The 18,804-nt window shown below is 40.2% G+C and overlaps 1 long non-coding RNA gene across 1 annotated transcript; it reads left to right on the forward strand.

The window, feature by feature from the left end:
- The first annotated feature begins 1,995 nt into the window (after nt 1–1,995).
- Nucleotides 1,996–17,454, forward strand: LOC144586064 (uncharacterized). The gene is made up of 2 exons (XR_013540779.1): nt 1,996–7,030; nt 12,610–17,454. It is a non-coding gene; the product is annotated as an uncharacterized LOC144586064 (long non-coding RNA).
- Nucleotides 17,455–18,804: the final 1,350 nt, after the last annotated feature.

Raw genomic sequence — 18,804 nt, forward strand, 5'->3', positions numbered from 1 at the left:
CCAGACAATGTAGTTGCTGACCTTGAGCCAGACATCCTGGAGAGCGAAGTCAAGTGGGCCTTAGAAAGCCTGGCTAACAACAAGGCCAGTGGAGGTGATGGCATTCCAGTTGAACTATTTAAAATCTTGAAAGATGATGCTGTTAAGGTGCTACATTCAATATGCCAGCAAGTTTGGAAAACTCAACAGTGGCCAGAGGATTGGAAAAGATCAGTCTACATCCCAATCCCAAAGAAAGGCAGTGCCAAAGAATGCTCCAACTACCGTACAATTGCACTCATTTCGCACGCTAGCAAGGTTATGCTCAAAATCCTGCAAGGTAGGCTTCAGCAGTATGTGGACCGAGAACTCCCAGAAGTACAAGCTGGATTCCGAAGAGGCAGAGGAACTCGAGACCAAATTGCTAACTTGCGTTGGATTATGGAGAAAGCCAGAGAGTTCCAGAAAAATATCTACTTCTGCTTCATTGACTATGCGAAAGCCTTTGACTGTGTGGACCACAGCAAACTATGGCAAGTTCTTAAAGAAATGGGAGTGCCTGACCACTTTATCTGTCTCCTGAGAAACCTATATGTGGGACAGGAAGCAACAGTTAGAACTGGTCATGGAACAACTGAGTGGTTCAAAATTGGGAAAGGAGTACGGCAAGGCTGTATATTGTCCCCCAGCTTATTTAACTTATATGCAGAATACATCATGCGGAAGGCTGGACTGGAAGAAACCCAAGCCGGAATTAAGATTGCCGGAAGAAATATCAACAACCTCCGATATGCAGATGATACCACTCTGATGGCAGAAAGTGAGGAGGAATTAAAGAACCTTGTAATGAGAGTGAAAGAGGAGAGTGCAAAAAACGGTCTGAAACTCAACATCAAAAAAACTAAGATCATGGCCACTGGTCCCATCACCTCCTGGCAAATAGAAGGGGAAGATATGGAGGCAGTGTCAAATTTTATCTTCCTGGGCTCCATGATCACTGCAGATGGAGACAGCAGCCCCGAAATTAAAAGGCGCCTTCTTCTTGGGAGGAAAGCGATGACAAATCTTGACAGCATCTTGAAAAGCAGAGACATCACCTTGCCAACAAAAGTCCGAATAGTCAAAGCTATGGTTTTTCCTGTCGTGATGTATGGAAGTGAGAGCTGGACCATAAAGAAAGCAGACCGCCGAAGAATTGATGCCTTTGAATTGTGGTGCTGGAGGAGGCTCTTGAGAATCCCCTGGACTGCAAGGAGAACAAACCTATCAGTTCTAAAGGAAATCAACCCTGAATGCTCACTTGAAGGACAGATCCTGAAGCTGAGGCTCCAGTACTTTGGCCATCTCATGAGAAGAAAAGAGTCCTTGGAAAAAACCTTGATGTTAGGAAGGTGTGATGGCAAGAGGAGAAGGGGACGACCGAGGATGAGATGGCTGGACAATGTCTGCGAAGCAACCAACATGAACCTGACACAACTCCGGGAGGCAGTAGAAGACAGGAGGGCCTGGCGTGCTCTGGTCCATGGGGTCACGAAGAGTCGGACACGACTAAACGACTAAACACACAAACACACATCAAATGCAGTGAACTCTTTAAATTATAAATTTGGAATCTGACTCATGCCACCATCAACATCAGAACCAACACAGTCTGAAAGAAATATATATATATCTCTCTCTTTCTAAAAACCCTACTAGACTGGACTAACTTGTGGCACAAACAGTAAGCCCAAACCTACTGAAGAAAATGGACATCTCTCTCTCTCTCTCTCTCTCTCTCTCTCTCTCTCTCTCTCTCTCTCTCTCTCTGGTTGTAGCCCTCTCACACACAGAACAAGATTGGAAGAAATCAGAGAACCTTGACAAGTTCAAACTTTGCAGATTCATATATCCCTGCACAATTGGCTTGTGTCTAATGCTGGCTCCCTTTTTCCTGGATATGTCTAATTATATCTTCACATCTGTATATAACCAAGGTGTTTCTATTTCTATTGATTTTAGTAGCTGCACTGGGGTAGGTTAGAAGGTACGATTAAAGTTTAATAACAATTGATGAAAAAAAACAGATAAAGTTTAATAACAATTGATGAAATAAAAAAGATAAAGCATATACAATCACAATTTCAAGTGATTTTCTCACATAATACAAAAATTGGTAAAGTATAAACAAAATCCATATATTTTAACTGAAGAAGCTTAGCTCTTTTCCTTTCATTGGTACTGTTTGAGCAGAACAAATGCATTAATAGGTAGCATTAATATATTTTTTTAAAAAGAAAAATGTCAATTATTGTTGTTGGGTTTTTTCAATCCTCAGTTACTTGTATCAATGGTGCAACTGACATTAAATAACATTCTCTGACAGTAAGGTAATGTTGCCAAGTTTAATCATGATGAAGAGACAAAGAGACACTCAGATAATCTGAAAGGTGTCAACTTTAGAAAAGATGGGGGGGAAAAGATTGAGTCCTTTTTCACACATGTCAATTAAATGCAAAAATTTTGATAGAGGATGGTGCTGAGCCCAGGAATTTCCTGCTCCTCTTTTGAAAATAGGAAACATATTTGGCATAAATTCATCCTGAGACTGCAGTCATATAAAACATTTACATTTTTCTTCATAAAGACTACTTTCTCTTTCTGGGGGGATTTCTTAGGATTCACTTACATGCCAGAAATAGGTAGGACTGAAGCTTGTGGTGGATGGGATGACAATAGTCATATGCCATCAAATAAGTTCTGACTTATGATTACCCTTTTCAGGGTTTTGCAGGATTTTTTTGTGCAGGTATTCATAATTAGTTTGCCATTCCCTTCTGTTGGGGGCATCCTGAAGCTGTGCAACTTGCCAATGGCCACACAGACTGGCTCTTCTACCAGAAGGCACACTGGGGGAATCAAACTCCCAACCTCTGGCTCCACAGTCAGATACCTAAACCACTGAGCTATCCAGACTGCTCTTCATGAATGGGATGAAAGAAGCAAAATTCTCTTTCTGCCTCCCCTATTTCTTTAGCCTTCTTTTGCCTCCCTCAATGGGCTGGAAAGAGAATGACACACGAGTCTTGGAAGAAATGTGATATGACCTCCTGCAGAGAGCTTTTGAAACCAAAGGGTGCCCAACCTATATATGTGGGAATGAGAACCAATGACCAATAAGATTTAATTTTGAGTGGGCACAAACAAGACTGTGCTGTAGTCAACATAGCAGGCTGATGGTGCCGCTAAAATATTTGTTGATTTAAGTTAAACACTTTATATACAATTCAAAAGCTTTCAGACCCCCAGACTCTGAAGCTGCCATTTTCCTAAATAGTGAACCTTGTTTTATACAAAGAGTTTGAATACCTATTATGTAAAAGGGTAAAAAGTAGACATGATTTCTGTCAGCATCCCCATCACTGCTACACCATCTGGTTTTCTTCCAATTCTAAATCTTTTATAGCCCTCTCTTATGCAGATTTGCTTGGAATGACAGAAAGTTTGATGGAAATTTCTTCCATGTAGCTGCAAGTAGATTCCACATGTCACAAGGCAGAAACAGACAAGATGGGCAACTTCATAAGTAGGCGGAGGGAGGAGATGATAAAATATTGTTGCTGCAAAGAGGCATTCTTCCCACACACCTGGTTTGTAAAATCAACAGACAAGCAGACTTCATTGCTTCCTCTTGTATGGCCAGTCATCAAACCAAATGAAAATAGTCTTCACATTGATAGGTTGCAAAGCAATGTTGGGAGAAACCCACAAAACATTTCATATTTAAGGCAACTCTGCTTTTGGACTCTTGTCTACAATTTTTGGCACTACCCATGAGAGTTGTGCCGAACCTGAGGAAGTGGGGTTTTCTCCATGAAAGGTTGCAATTTGTATGATTTTATAGTGGTTCAATAAAAGGTATCACCTACTGTTACATTTGTGTACCGTTCTCTGAGTCACCTGAGAAACAATAAGTGAGGACTTCCGGCTTGATGCTGCCATGAGACAGCATCAGGAGGACAGAGCTCTGCCTCCTGGGCTGAATTCTGACCTGTTTGGGACCCCCCAAGAGGTTAAAACCAACCTGAAGAGGTGGTGAAGTGGTGGAGAAGCCTATTGATCATGGGGGAGAGATGAGTTACCCCCATTTTGATCCAGGAAGCTCCCCAATCAACCTATGGGCAGAAAAAAAGCAGCTGAATAACTTGCTTGCAAGTTGTCAGCAGCCAGCAATACTGCTTTATGACTATCCCTGGACAAGACAATACCCTATAACAGAAATAAGTGTGTCTTATCCTCACCACTTGTAGAGCAGTGGTTAATCTGGAGAGAGGGAAGGATACACAAAGAGACACGAAGAAAATAAATTGAAAATGAATTAGACATTTAATTATACATCAAGGAAGGAAGTTTGGTATTATTTTACGTTAGAAATTTAAGACGTCCTTCTCTTAAAATCATCATTAGCTAAACAACTCTGGGAGTTAAACTTGTTAGGTTATAGCTATCTACAGAATTTGGTGGAAAGCCCAGAAAAATGACCTTGAACACTCTTTGGCCCTCTTAAGCCTAGAATTTGTTTTGACTTCCCCTTTTTTTCCTGAGAATTGACTAAAAACATAGACAAGTAACCCTTGAAAGTCTAATTCTGCCAAAGTGGATTTTTTAAGCTGTACTTTGCTGATATCTGAACAGTGACAATTCATCTCGGAATATATATCTGGCTAAAGTGGACCTATGTGGACCAATAAAAACATCTGGATGCATCCTGGATTCTGAACTTGACTGGAACACGGGCCGGGATAGAATTAATACTGGAATGGACCACTTCCAGGGCATCTTGCAAAAGACATCAGGCCATGAATACAAACACCGAGTGAACTAGACTGTCACTTTATGTCAGAGAATTGATTCAAATTTAACCCTGAAAATGATCAATCTATAAAAGTGGACTTATTGAGCCAATTATTGATTGAATTGGACTAATTAAGCAACTGGGCATCTTTCACTTGGAACACAATTATTGGACATCTTGGGACATAATGCTACAACAAGGAAAATGAACCCTTCAAGCAATTTTAGAAATAGTGAAATCCCACAACGAAGAGGCAAAATTATTCAATGAGCAGTTAAGGAAGGACTATATTCAACAGGAGATAGGGAATAATGAACAAGGAAATGTGAGGGTGGTGGATGATGTATACCATCCACAAAAAGAGGAGAAATTTTAGGAGATTCTAACCCTGGAGACGAGGAGACTTCTAGGTGTGCTAAGAGAAGATACAAAAAAATGGGCAAGTGACAAATGGTGCACAGTTAGCAAGTTAGCTGGGTAAATGATTCACTAATGTATATGCATCATGTGGCCACAGATTTTAATTGTGAAATTAAAGGGGAAGAACTGCACAAGATTTTGTTCATGTGACTATGGCCTATGCTACATTTATAAAACAGAGAATGGAAAGCAAAGAGAGATGATCAAAGGTATTGTTCATGTTTAATGATGGAAGTTCTTTCACTTAAAACACAACACCAGACAATAAATTGTAATGAATTCCATGCAGCACAATGTTGAAAAGGTTCATCACATTCCATTTCTCATAAAATAACAACCACGATGGTGATGGTGATAATCAGGATAGCTCAAGAGTACTATCTTTCATTGTTGTTAGCCTATATTTCTGTAGCCCATTCCACTCTCCACCACCCACTGACCTGCCCAGTAACTGAGGCTTGCCCTGGGGAAAAAAATTAAGGCATGAAATATCCAGGTCATTTCTCAGATAATTAAGCTTGTAACCTTTAGTACTATTACTCAGCTGTCTATATAGGGGGTTCAAAACTATGAATGTAAAGAAACAGGGAAGAAACAATTCATCATGTCATAGCTGGATGACCTAAATTGGCATACTGTATATGAAGACTTAACCAAGTTGCAAACATTATCTTTCAGTGGTAGGAAAAATCTTATGGATTATTCACATCTTTTCCTCCTTATTATAAATTTCAACCATGTTTTAGAAAACAAAACTGCAACATAATACTGGGATTAGCAAATTATGACAGATAAAGCAATTGATTTTTAAAATATGGATATTGTACAGTACTTCTGGATGAGCTCCAAAGTAAAACATACCTTATAGATTCAACAAGCACCCTCAAAGAGATTCAACAGGCACTCTCAAAAAGTAGAAAAATTTGAAGCACCAAACATTAAGAAAAGAACTTAAAAGAATGTGGAAACAAGATCAGGCCACCCTACTCCTTATACTAATTTCAGCAACCAGGCTTACTATTCCAAAATCTTCGGTTACCATTTTAAAACAATTGTCAATAGTTGCTAATGTTGAGCCATCTTTGGGAGAATGGCGGGGTAAAAATATTTTAAATAAATAAATGTTTGTCCTGAAATTCAAAAACCAGTGATTTTGCAAAACTGTCACCATGACCACAATTTTTTAAAGAACTTGACTCCTAATTTTTAGGCTTGGCCCTTGGGTCTGCCTATGTGCACCAGCAATGCTTAGAAACACGAAGATAAATAAATATCTGGAAGTTGAGTCATGGCAACTGGACTTCTTTCTTGTTAGGTTGAAACATTTCACTACTCATCCAAGATATTTCAACTTAATAAGAAGACCAGTTGCTGTGACTCACCTTCCAGACAACCTCACCAAGATGACTAAGAATCTTCACAAATACAAAATAATAACATTTATTCTTTGCATCTATAAAGTATTAATGATGATGGTGATGACAATGATTTTACTCTGTGTGTGCACGAGCATGTGTGTTCATTAATAAAGGCTTCAGCTATATAATAATATTAGATAATTTATTAATAATTCAGTCAGCCCAGTATTTGAGTACAAAACATCAAGACTTATTTCAGTTGTCAGCTTCTATAAACACCCTCCCATATTATCCAACTAGAAACTAGAATGACGTTTAATTTTCTTCTCAAACATATCTAACATAAACTCTATTTTGCATGGAAATGAGGAAGGCTGAAGAGTCATGGGAGCTGGCCAAACTCAGTCGTGCTGAATCCTGGAAGAAACTGTGGTGACTGGTGAGTAAAGAAAATATGCCTCATTAAATAAGTGCCAAATAGAAGATTATATGTAGGAGTCTTACATGGATAATGCTGTTAGCACTGAATATGTGTCAATGAAAGCTGCAGCTTCCACTAATGTCACCTATCTTCCCTCCTCTAATTTGCATATGGACCTTTCCCTATGTAGCAGTCTAATATAATTCAACATTCATCCATACTATGAAATGTGAAGTGCTTTTCACATTCATGGAGAAACAGGAACATTGTGAGTCCTTGTGGTATTAGACATACAATGCTTGAAGATGAATACATGAGGTCATGGCTCAGCCCCACAAGGTTAACAAGCTAAGGCAGATGCTGAGGCCATGAGGCTGGTAAAGGACAGCTTCTCTTCTTGAGAAGAACTTCCCGTACAGATATTCATATAAATATTTGCATTTTAATACAACTAGAGCTCATTCACTCTTCCCAGCACTAGGACACAACTAACAGTATTCATATTTGAATTATGTAATGCATTTCTGAGGGGGGGAAAAGGTAGCCAGATATGTACCTTGGAAAACACTGTGCTAACAGGAAAACACTTGCACAAATGCAAACTGTATTTTTCCTTGTATAAGAATATACTTTTGTCTAAAATCTTTAGAATAGAAATTGAGGGTTGTCTAATAATGGAAGTAAGCTGAGGAAAGAAAAAAATGAGTGGAGGGGAAAGCAGGGATCAAAGTGATCCTGCAGTGCTTTGATCCCTTTCCCCCTACACTTGCTAAGCCCCACTTAGATTTCTTAATTTTGGGTTAGAAAAGTGGGGGTGTCTTATACATGGGGGTGTCTTATACACGGAAAAATGTGGTAGTTTGAATGACTGTCTCATTCCCTGAGATTTTAGGACCAACTCCTGAGCTGGGGCAGTCCTTTGTAAATGTAATGGAGCAGTCCATTGGAAAATAGTATGTGTGTGATGTGCGTGTGGACAATGTGGATTTCTTACACTACCTTCTAAGCAAATATTGACCCAAATCCTTTTGTCTACTTATGTTGGCATAACAGAAATAGTATAACATGGGGGATGAATTACCTTGAGTTAAGAAATGATCTGTTTTATCTGTTCCATACTGAGTTCTACAACTCAGCCTTCAACTTATACATGGGGGCATCTTACACATGGAAAAATACGGTATATTGAAGAAAACAGTATAGGAACATACATCTTGACCAGTAATGTATCTGGAGGAGAAGAGCAACAGTGTAAGTCCTCACCCGCTCTGGCAGCCCACTCCCTTGATGTGATAGACCATGGAACTGATTGCACAACTGATCCTACAACTGGTGAGAAACTGGGCATGCAAACGGGTGTAACAATCTTGTCAGAATATACACAATCATATCTGTGTGACTGCATAACTTGGCCCAGTGTTCTGCAGGTGTCATGTGCTCCCCTCCCTCCCCCGCCTCCTTTGTGCACTCACCCACTCACCAGCCGCGTGCACTTCCCTCCTCTGCCTTCTCAGCGCAATTGCCCACTCACAGGCAGTGCCCTTTGGCTTCCCAGCTCCACCTTCTCATCTGCAGCCAGTGAGTGGGTGAACGTGCAGAGGAGGCAGGCGAGGGAAGAGCATGGCATCCATGGAACTCTTGTACAGGTGGTGCACCAAACTGGGCCGAACTGCCAAAGTGTGGGTCATACCCATCTCTACTGCCCACTTTTTTTTAAATAAACTAAAAGTATGTGTAGAAATGTGGGCAAATTTTTGAGTTTTGATAAGGTGTTTTTTTTAAGTACTGTGCAAATGAGAGAGAATGAATTTGTGCTTTTAAAAAGTTTGATCATTACAACAAACGACCACAATTCCTTGTGTCCAGTGGAAACTAGGCAGCACTTGGAAGGAAGATATATGTTTTTTTTTCTACTTAGACTTAATGGTACTACTATTTAAAGGACAGTATTGAAAGGTTAGAATTACCTTCAAATGCTGCTTTAATATGTACTGATCCTAGAGATAATCTGCCCACGGTAGATGGACTCTTAACAAACAAAAATAGAGTCTGAACTACAAACAGTCCTGTGCTATATTTGCAGCAATTGGTATTATTAAGGCAATCCCTCTGGACAGAATGAAACAGGGATATTATGAAATTTATATGTCTATTTAAAAAAGAAAATTTTAATGATGATGAGGATAACAACCTTGTTATGAGATGGATGACTTGATCATTGTTGCATTGCTGGAATCCAGATGGCAGTCTAAAGTTATTTGACTTCTGAACTCTAAACTTTAAGTATCATTAGAATCTATTTGACTTGCAATTAAATCACAGATATGACTAAATAGGTGCATTGCTGGAAACAAATACATCTCAAGTTCTAACTGCCATTAAATGGAGATCATTCTTGATAGGAATGTAAAAAGAAAAGATGGAGAAGGGGGGGAATCCTCCCATTAAGTGCAAATAAATCTCACCCATGCAATGAGGAGATGGGGCTGTGAGCCCACATCTGCTGTGTGGTTTGTGAGCTGAGAAATGCAAAATCAATGTGGGAGCTCAATTGAAGAAGATGAACTAGAGCAGGGGAAAAACTGAAAGCAAACTCCAGGTAAATGCAGTACAGAGTATAACTTAGCTCATTAATTAACTTATATATATATAATCGGGTGGATGGGGCTCATCAGCCTTGGAAGGCAGCCCATCTAGGAGAAGGAAAACTCCGATTTCAAACCTCCACTGCCTTGTGGCTATGTCCAATGATGGAAAAGGCTTCAGGCGTTAACCTCAAGGCGAACTCCGGAGCCGGAGTCCTGGAGGCAGTTTGTGTCGTTCTGGCAACTCCTGCAACATCACTGGAACAAGTTGTATCGGCTCTTGCCTTTCCACTGGACTATTTCAGCAATGTGGAGAGGGGGGATTTGCTGCTTGGGTAACAGCCTATCCTCCATATTATTTTACCCAGGCTTCATGCTCTGGAGAGGACACTCCAGCTTTGCATACAGCGTGAAAAAAACATGGAAAAGGATTGTTACTCTTGAATTGGCCTTCTCAGCCACAATAAATGCTGTTCCAAGTCCTCCACACAGAGCACCTTACCACAGTATCTCGAGACTGAAGGATGCCTAATGAATGAATATATATAAAATTGGATTAAAGGTAGAGCTCTGATGTTCCACACATTTACACATTTCTGATGTATCCCAATAACATTCTGCATGATTGTACACAGGAATATGCCATTGCATCTGGAAGGGATTTTTTTTGCCTGCTTTTATTTATTGGATGTCTTTGTTTGGTGGCTGATTTATTATTTCCTTTTATTGCTGTAATCCACCTAGATTAGGGCTCTATCGCTAGATGAGCAGGATAAAATATATATAAAAAAGAAACTGAGAGGTATGGGGTGTAGAAAGCCATATTTAGATTTGCTGAAGAAGTAATTGGGATTTTGGAGACAGACAGATAAAAATGTCTCAAATAGCTATTGAACATATGAGATTATATAGGACTTGCTTTCAAATGGGTTCTGTCAACATGATCTCTTTTAATGTACTTTGTATACAAACAAAATCTAATGAATACTACAAGTATATATGATTAATTCTGAATGTAGATGATGATGATGATGATGATGATCATCATCATCATCATCTTAGAATTGCAGAAGGGACCCTATGGACCATTGTGTCCAGTCTCTATCAAGGAAGCACAGTGGGGAATTGAACTCTCAACCTCTGGATGTGCAGCGAGGTACCAAAACCCCTGAGCTATCCAGCAAATCTATCGAGCTGGAACACAAAATGGAAATAATAACTCACCCACCAAACAAAGTTCTCTACCACTCACTGTGAATGTTCTCAAACAATGGCCTAATGTCTGTTTAAAGCAGTTAGGAAGCGCTTGGGGCATTTCCCTTTCCATCCTTCCCTAAGCCAAAACTATCAGTCAGTTTCCCACAACACTCTTGCCTCTTCATTTCACTTACCTTCATTTCACTAATGCCAGTGGTTCTTAAAGAGACAGAGGAGGATATTCTGTCCTTTCCCCCCTTTCATCTCAGCTTCAGGGTCCCCTGGAAGACACAAAATCTTATCGGCTAAATTAGCAGGGGTACAGAGACCATGCTGTTCCTTTTTTCTTTCTACAGTATTTTTCTTCTTGCTATGATAGGCCAGACAAATACCTGTGAAGAACGTTCTGGAGGTAAGGATGCTGGGGAAGGAGGAGAGAAGACAGGAATGCATTTTAATCCAATCTGGAGATAAATTTGGGAGACTCTGAACTAAGGATGGACAACATTCATCCCTCCAGTGTTGCTTTGTTACAATTCCCATCAGCCCTAGACATACAGCCAATGAAATAATGAATATGAGGAATTGCTGTCCAGCAACCACACTTTGTCCACAGTTCTGAATCAGAGATGGGTGAAGTTACTTTGGGAGACTACAGCTATCTAGCAGCAGGGCAGCTTCCTTTTTGAACAGGAAGCTAGGCTGTGTTAGACCTATGTTAGGCATGACACCTTCAAGCTGGGCAGTTCTTCAGGTGAGTGAAATTTACATGTGAGTCTGTCAGATGGAACTTCCACAATGGAGAATACTGGGATTTGCGGTCCAAAAAAATTCAAATGCACATCCCTAAAAGTAACTTTCCCCATCTCTCTTTCTGCAAGGGAGCTTTCTATATCTTCACAGTTTCTTCCAACTTAATTGGGAAGGAATTCCATCAACATCTCAATGCATTGAATTTGGACGGAAAATGTTACTATTTTAGGACACTATACTAATTTAAAATATTGGTAGGAAGTGAGAAGACGAAACTGATAGTCATGCACATTTATTTTTGACTGAGTTGGGAATGAAAGATCCCCCCCTCACAGAATAATATTATGTACCTTGAAAAGTATTCACAATTCTCCAGAGTATGTCTTAATTGTGCTGTGTTGGAACAGCCCCACTACTAGCATTACAATAGTTAAGGGTCTGTCTGTCATTCTTTCCATTATAAACCCCCTGCACTATTTCCAGGGGGCCCCATAACTGAGCCATAAAAGTTCACACAGTGCTGAAAAGTGGATCACTCCCAGCTGCAAACTCCAGGTAGATGTGCTTAATGATTTTAGCTGAGCTCAATTCTTAAACTGCAAATGGGCAAGTCATTCCATAAAATACCAGTCCATACAAAACATAACCTTTGCCTGCAATAAATCCTCGGGCTATTAGGTAGATTTGCTAAGTACCTCTTTCCTCTTTTCAGATCTCAGAAAGCCTCCCTTCCTTTCTGGGCCCCCCAAATTAGCACCTTATTTGTTGTCCCTTTATGACATAATGTTTAGGAGGCTACTATATGATTATTTAGGTCTGGTTTCTAATAGTTAGGGAAAATTGCCCTGAGGGTATCACCATTTTCCTTTGCTTTATTGTACGCTAAAGATGAGGAAACAATTTTTGGACTGAAGACTGTATTACCATGAGCCAAGCCATCTGGAATTGTATACCAAACATGGGTGGGGGCACTTGCAAAACATGGGCACACTACCTACGAGAGGGGGAAATTTCAACAATAAAGTATATATATCCATTCTGCCCTCTTTGTTCTTCTCACAGACACACAACTGCATGGAGAGAAGGCCTGTAGGTCAATTGGAGAAGCCCCCACAGACAGAAGATTAGGACCACATAAGGCTGTCTTACACTGAACCAGTTCATTGGTCCATGTAGCCCATTATCATGAATGCACTACAGGTGTCTAGCCTTTCAGGTAGGCTACTTCCTTAGTCAATGTATAGATGTGAGGTGGCCTCCCATAGCAACATTAACTGGGCCCCAAACCTGATTAGATTTAGCATGTGGTGGCATCTTAAAGAAAAACAAGTTTGGGACAAGCTTTTGTGGATTTTATCATCCATTGGATGACCTGGGCTGCAGTCCATGAAAGCATATGCCACATAAAACTTGTTAGCCCTTAAGCTTCGTTGAGACTATTTGCTGTAAATTCAGGATAGCCTCTGTAATGGGTGAGATTGCCTGATGATATAATAAAGCTGTTCTGTTTCTTTTCGAACACATTTGAAATGGTATGTATTTCTTTGCCTACTCTGATTTTATTTTTATTGTGAACGACAAGCGGGGATGTGACAAATGCAGGGTTCTCTCTACCTGGTAACACCTCCTCTCCTCCCTGCCCCACACCCATCCCATTCTACATGATTCACCTTTTTCTATTGAGACCAAGATTCAGAAGGGCCCTTAAGGCAAGGTCATTGGAAAAAGTTCCCCTACAGAAGAAAAATAGTCATATCAACCCCCCCTCCCCTGACACTGTATAATGTTCATCTTCTGTACTTTTTTTCATGGCATTTACTGGATTGTAAAGGATTCATTCACCCTTAGGGCTTGTCCTTTACATTATGGGACCAGACTCCCTCCTCGAATTCATACTTTCACAGATGTATACAGCTAGGAAAGTTATGGCTGAAGTGGAAGTGCTAACTGTGAATTCCCTGGCTTATGGTGGGGTGTAGGTCATGCCCATAATGTTACTTTAACATAGCTCTCAGTGTGTTAATATGATATACTCCAGCTATTACATTTTAACATGCATTGCTGCAGTTTTATGGCCAAGGGTTACTGCAAAAAAAGGCATGACACGTTTTAAGACACCTGCTTTGGCATTTCAAGAAATATTCCCTAGAAAGCAGTGAAATGCATTTGTGATGAGCCAGGTTTTTTTTAAGATCGAATGTTCTAGCTTTCATTTACTAAATCAAAGGTTTCAGAGATCACTATGTTTTCATGAGAGAAGATCCATTCTTCTTGGCGTTTAAATATTATAGGAAAATGAAAAGAATGAGACCATTTTTGTGGAGAGTAAAAAAAATTTTAAAAGATTACCACATCAATTTGTGATAATTTTATACCTTTGCCGAATAGCCCAGTGAGAGCATTTTGAATTAACTTATGTACAGAAATATCATAGCAACCTATCCACTTAGCAGGATTTATACTTAGGTGGATGCTTGTGTTGAGATTGTGATTATGAAGTTCTGCTCCCTGTTGCTTTGACTGTTGCTTTCACCTGATTCCAGACATTGTGTGAGCTCTAATTGATTGTCTGATCAGCTAAGGGGCACAATATAATTCCACATCATTAGAACTGGAATTGCCTTACAAGGAAAAGAATGTGGTTGCTTCTGCCAGCATAAGGTTCCTTCAGCTCCACATGTTGCAAATTGGGTTACTTTTATTTTTCGTTTTATCATGAGGAGAAAACACAAGTTTCATAAGAAACTCTGATTGTGCACATGCAGAATATATTTGTTAGTTAGTTAAATGAAACTGAGTTTTGAGTTGGGTTATTAGCTTAGTGCAACCCTTTGGGGATGATTGTTGTTTGTTTGTTTGTTTAACACACACACACACACACACACACACACGCATTAGGTAGAGAAAGAAGTGTGAGCATCACAACAAGGACCCTCTGTGGTTTCTTAAGTCTCTATAAATTACCATGTAAACAAACAGCACTTTTGAATATTTCATCATCCTTTCTGACTACTTCAGAATGTTAGCCTCAACTAGAGAAGACCACATAGAGTGTACATAAGAATTGACTTAAGTCCAAGTCACTCAGTGGGTCTATTCTGGTTGAGAGCAACAACTGAGTCAGGTATAAAGTGCGGCCCTCCATATTTCTCTAAAAGCTGCCATCAAGAGTATCTGAAGACAGAATGCTTCCTGTCACTGTCCCCAAAAGCCAGGTCTTATTATATGTGGGCATCTTTACTTGCTCTTTTCTGGATGCTGCACCTCATGTCAAATATGAACAATAATTAGACTGCATATCCTTTATAGCTCCATCTGTTTTCAAGGTGGAAGAAGCAGAAATAACAATCAAAGAAACAGTGAATGATGGAGGTCTCCCTTTGGAATTCCCCCTTTCACTTCATTTTCTTTTATGTTCTTGCCAGGCTGTAAGACAGCAATGAAATGTGTCACTGAAATGTCCACGGAGCCAATTTGTGCAGGAGACATTAGGTCTGTGACTGCCAATAAGCTATAGAGCCAGACAGTCAGCATTCCAAGACTAGTTTCATATCTCAGTGTATTTTATTATTATTATATATGTATTTTTTTTTTAAAAAAAAAAGCTGTTTGATTCATTAAGAGTCTAACCCTGTCTGCCTGACTGGCACTCAGAAACCTGCTTCTAGCTGTGAGTACAAAACTATAAATACATTGAGGTCCCAAGCCCATCTTTACCACAGCTGCTTAAGCCAAAACACTGTGGCCTTTTATCAACCCCAATGCTTATTGATTCCAATGAACATTTCCTTAATGATGAATGACTTATATAAATTAAAATAAATGAAGAGGCAATGCTACTGTCATCAGTGCAAAAACCCAATAGCCAGCTGCTCTGCTGGCAATATAAACCAAAGACGTGACTTTTTTTTTTACAATGGGAAGCTAAAAGCTTACAACAATTATATTCTTCACCATATGTCTTCTGAAGTGAAAAATTAGCATCATGCTAATTATAAAGCTGTGTTTCTACACCACCTGTATGAACTTGTGTTGGCATTCAGAGCTTGGCTCTCCTCTTGATAATACACCTTTGGAAGTGTGCATGTTTTAGGTAAGAGGTCATGCCCATGCATGGGCTTCGTCTGTGTAACAGATACCATGTGAAATATGTTCTCTGGATAGGTTGACGTGCAGCCTTCCCTGCTTCACAAGACCTTTGTAGTTTAATGACATTTTAATGAATAATAAAACATGAGTTTACATACAGATTGTTTACTTTGCTGGTTAAAATCAGATCTTGGTAGGAACACAGGAGAACTAAGCTGTGGCATGTTGTTTTTTATTATGAGGCAGATCATTCTCTTTGCAAAGATGCTATAGCAACATAGCATCACATTGTTGTTGTTTAGTCGTTAAGTCATATCCAACTCTTCGTGACCCCATGGACCAGAGCACACCAGGCCCTCCTGTCTTCCACTGTTTCCCGGAGTTGAGTCAAAGTCATGTAGGTAGCTTCGATGATACTTTCCAACCATCTCGTCTTCTGTTGTCCCCTTCTCCTTCACATTTTCTCAACATCAGGGTCTTTTCCAGGGAGTGTTCTCTTCTCATAAGATGGCCAAAGTATTGGAGCCTCAGCTTCAGGATCTGTCCTTCCAGTGAGCACTCAGGGTTGATTTCTTTCAAAATGGATTGGTTTGTTCTCTTCGCAGTCCAGGACAATCTCAAGAGTCTCATCCAGCATCAGATTCAAAGCATCTAGCCTAACATCCTGCAACGCTACTTTGGTCACATCACTTTTTGCCTGTAGCTACCACTTCACTGCTCATCACAAACACTCTTTTCCAAGAACACAAGAGGTGACTCTACACACGGAAATCATCAGATGGGCAATACCGTAATCATATTGATTCTGTTCTCTGCAGACAAGGGTGGAGAAGCTCTATACTAAAAAAAAAAAAAAAAACCAAGACCTGGAGCTGATTGTGGCTCTGATCATCAGCTTCTCATAGCAAAATTCAAGCTTAAACTGAAGAGAGTAGGAAAAACCACTGGGCTACTCAGGTATAATCTAAACCAAATCCCTTATGAATACACAGTGGAAGTGAAGAACAGATTTAAGGAACTCGATTTGGTGGACAGAGTGCCTGAAGAACTATGGATGGGGGCTCATAACATTGTACAGGAAGCAGCAACAAAAACCATACAAAAAAAAAAAAAGGAAATGCAAGAAAGCACAGTGGCTGTCCAACGAGGGCTTATTTATTTATTCATTTATTTATTTTATTTATATCCCGCCTATCTGGTCGTCAAAAAGAATAATACAATAATATACATATAAAAACCGATTTACATAACAAAAGATACTAGAAATAGCAGAGAGGAGAAGGGAAACAAAATGCAAGATAGGGAAAGTTACAGAAAATTGAATGCAGACTTCCAAAGAATAGCAAGGGGAGACAAGAGGGCCTTCTTAAATGAACAATGCAAAGAAATAGAGGAAAATAATAGAAAAGGAAAAAACCAGAGATCTGTTCAGGAAAATTGGAGATTTTAAAGGAACATTTTGTGCAAAGATGAACATGATAAAGGACAAAAATGGGAGAGACCCCACAGAAACAGAAGACATCAAGAAGAGGTGGCAAGAATACACAGAGGAATTATACCAGAAAGATTTGGATATCCCAGACAACCCAGATAGTGTGGATGCTGACCTTGAGTCAGACATCCTGGTGAGTGAAGTCAAGTGGGCCTTAGAAAGCTTGTCTAACAACAAGGCCAGTGAAGGTGATGGCATTCCAGTCAAACTATTTAAAATCTTAAAAGATGATGCTGTTAAGGTGCTACACTCAATATGCCAGCAAGTTTGGAAAACTCATCAGTGGCCGGAGGACTGGAAAAGATCAGTCTACATCCCAATCCCCAAGAAGTGCAGTGCCAAAGAATGCTCCAACTACTGTAAAATGCATTCATTTCACACATTAGCAAGGTTATGTTCAAAATCCTCCAAGGTAGGCTTCAGCAGTATGTGGACTGAGAACTCCTAGAAGTACGAGCTGGATTTTGAAGGGGCCAAGGAACTCGAGACCAAATTGCCAACATTCGCTGAATTATGGAGAAAGCCAGAGAAAAACATCTACTTCTGCTTCATTGACTATGCAAAAGCCTTTGACTGTGCGGACCACAACAAACTATGGCAAGTTCTTAAAGAAATGGGAGTGCCTGACCACCTTATCTATCTCCTGAGAAACCTATACGTGGGACAGGAAGCAACAGTTAGAACTGGATATGGAAACACTGATTGGTTCAAATTGGGAAAGGAGTACGACAAGGCTGTACATAGTCTCCCTGCTTATTTAACTTATATGCAGAATACATTACACAAAAGGCCAGACTGGAGGAATCCCAAGCCGGAATTAAGACTGCCGGAAGAAATATCAACAACCTCCGATATGCAGATGATGGCAGAAAGTGAGGAGGAATTAAGGAACCTTGTAATGAGGATGAAAGAGGGGAGTGCAAAAAACGGTCTGAAGCTCAACATCAAAAAAATTAAGATCATGGCCACTGGTCCCATCACCTCCTGGCAAATAGAAGCGGAAGATATGGAGGTAGTGACAGATTTTACTTTCTTGGGCTCTATGATCACTGCAGATGGTGACAGCAGCCCCGAAATTAAAAGACGCCTGCTTCTTGGGAGGAAAGCGAAGACAAACCTCAACAGCATTTTAAAAAGCAGAGACATCACCTTGCCAACAAAAGTCCGAATAGTCAAAGCTATGATTTTTCCATTAGCGATGTATGGAAGTGAGAGCTGGACTATGAAGAGGGCTGATGCTTTTGAATTGTGGTGCTGGAGGAGACTCTTGAGAGTCCCCAGGACTGCAAAGAGATCAAACCTATCAATTCTGAAGGAAATAACTCCTGAGTGCTCACTGGAAGGACAGATCCTGAAGCTTAGGCTTCAATACTTTGGCCATCTCATGAGAAGACTCCCTGGAAAAGACCCTGATATTGGGAAAGTGTGAAGGCAAGAGGAGAAGCGGATGACAGAGGACGAGATGGTTGGCCAGTGTCATCGAAGCTACCGACATGAATTTGACCAAACTCCGGGAGGCAGTGGAAGATAGGAGGCCCTGGCGTGCTCTGGTCCATGGGGTCACGAAGAGTTGGACACGACTTAATGACTAAACAACAAGAACAGGCTAGAAGACAATACGGTGAGGATTCACATTTCCTGATCCAAGGCTGACCAGTGCAGTAGAGGTGCAAATC

This window comes from Pogona vitticeps, chromosome 1 (assembly GCF_051106095.1).
Source record: "Pogona vitticeps strain Pit_001003342236 chromosome 1, PviZW2.1, whole genome shotgun sequence".
Taxonomy (NCBI): domain Eukaryota; kingdom Metazoa; phylum Chordata; class Lepidosauria; order Squamata; family Agamidae; genus Pogona; species Pogona vitticeps.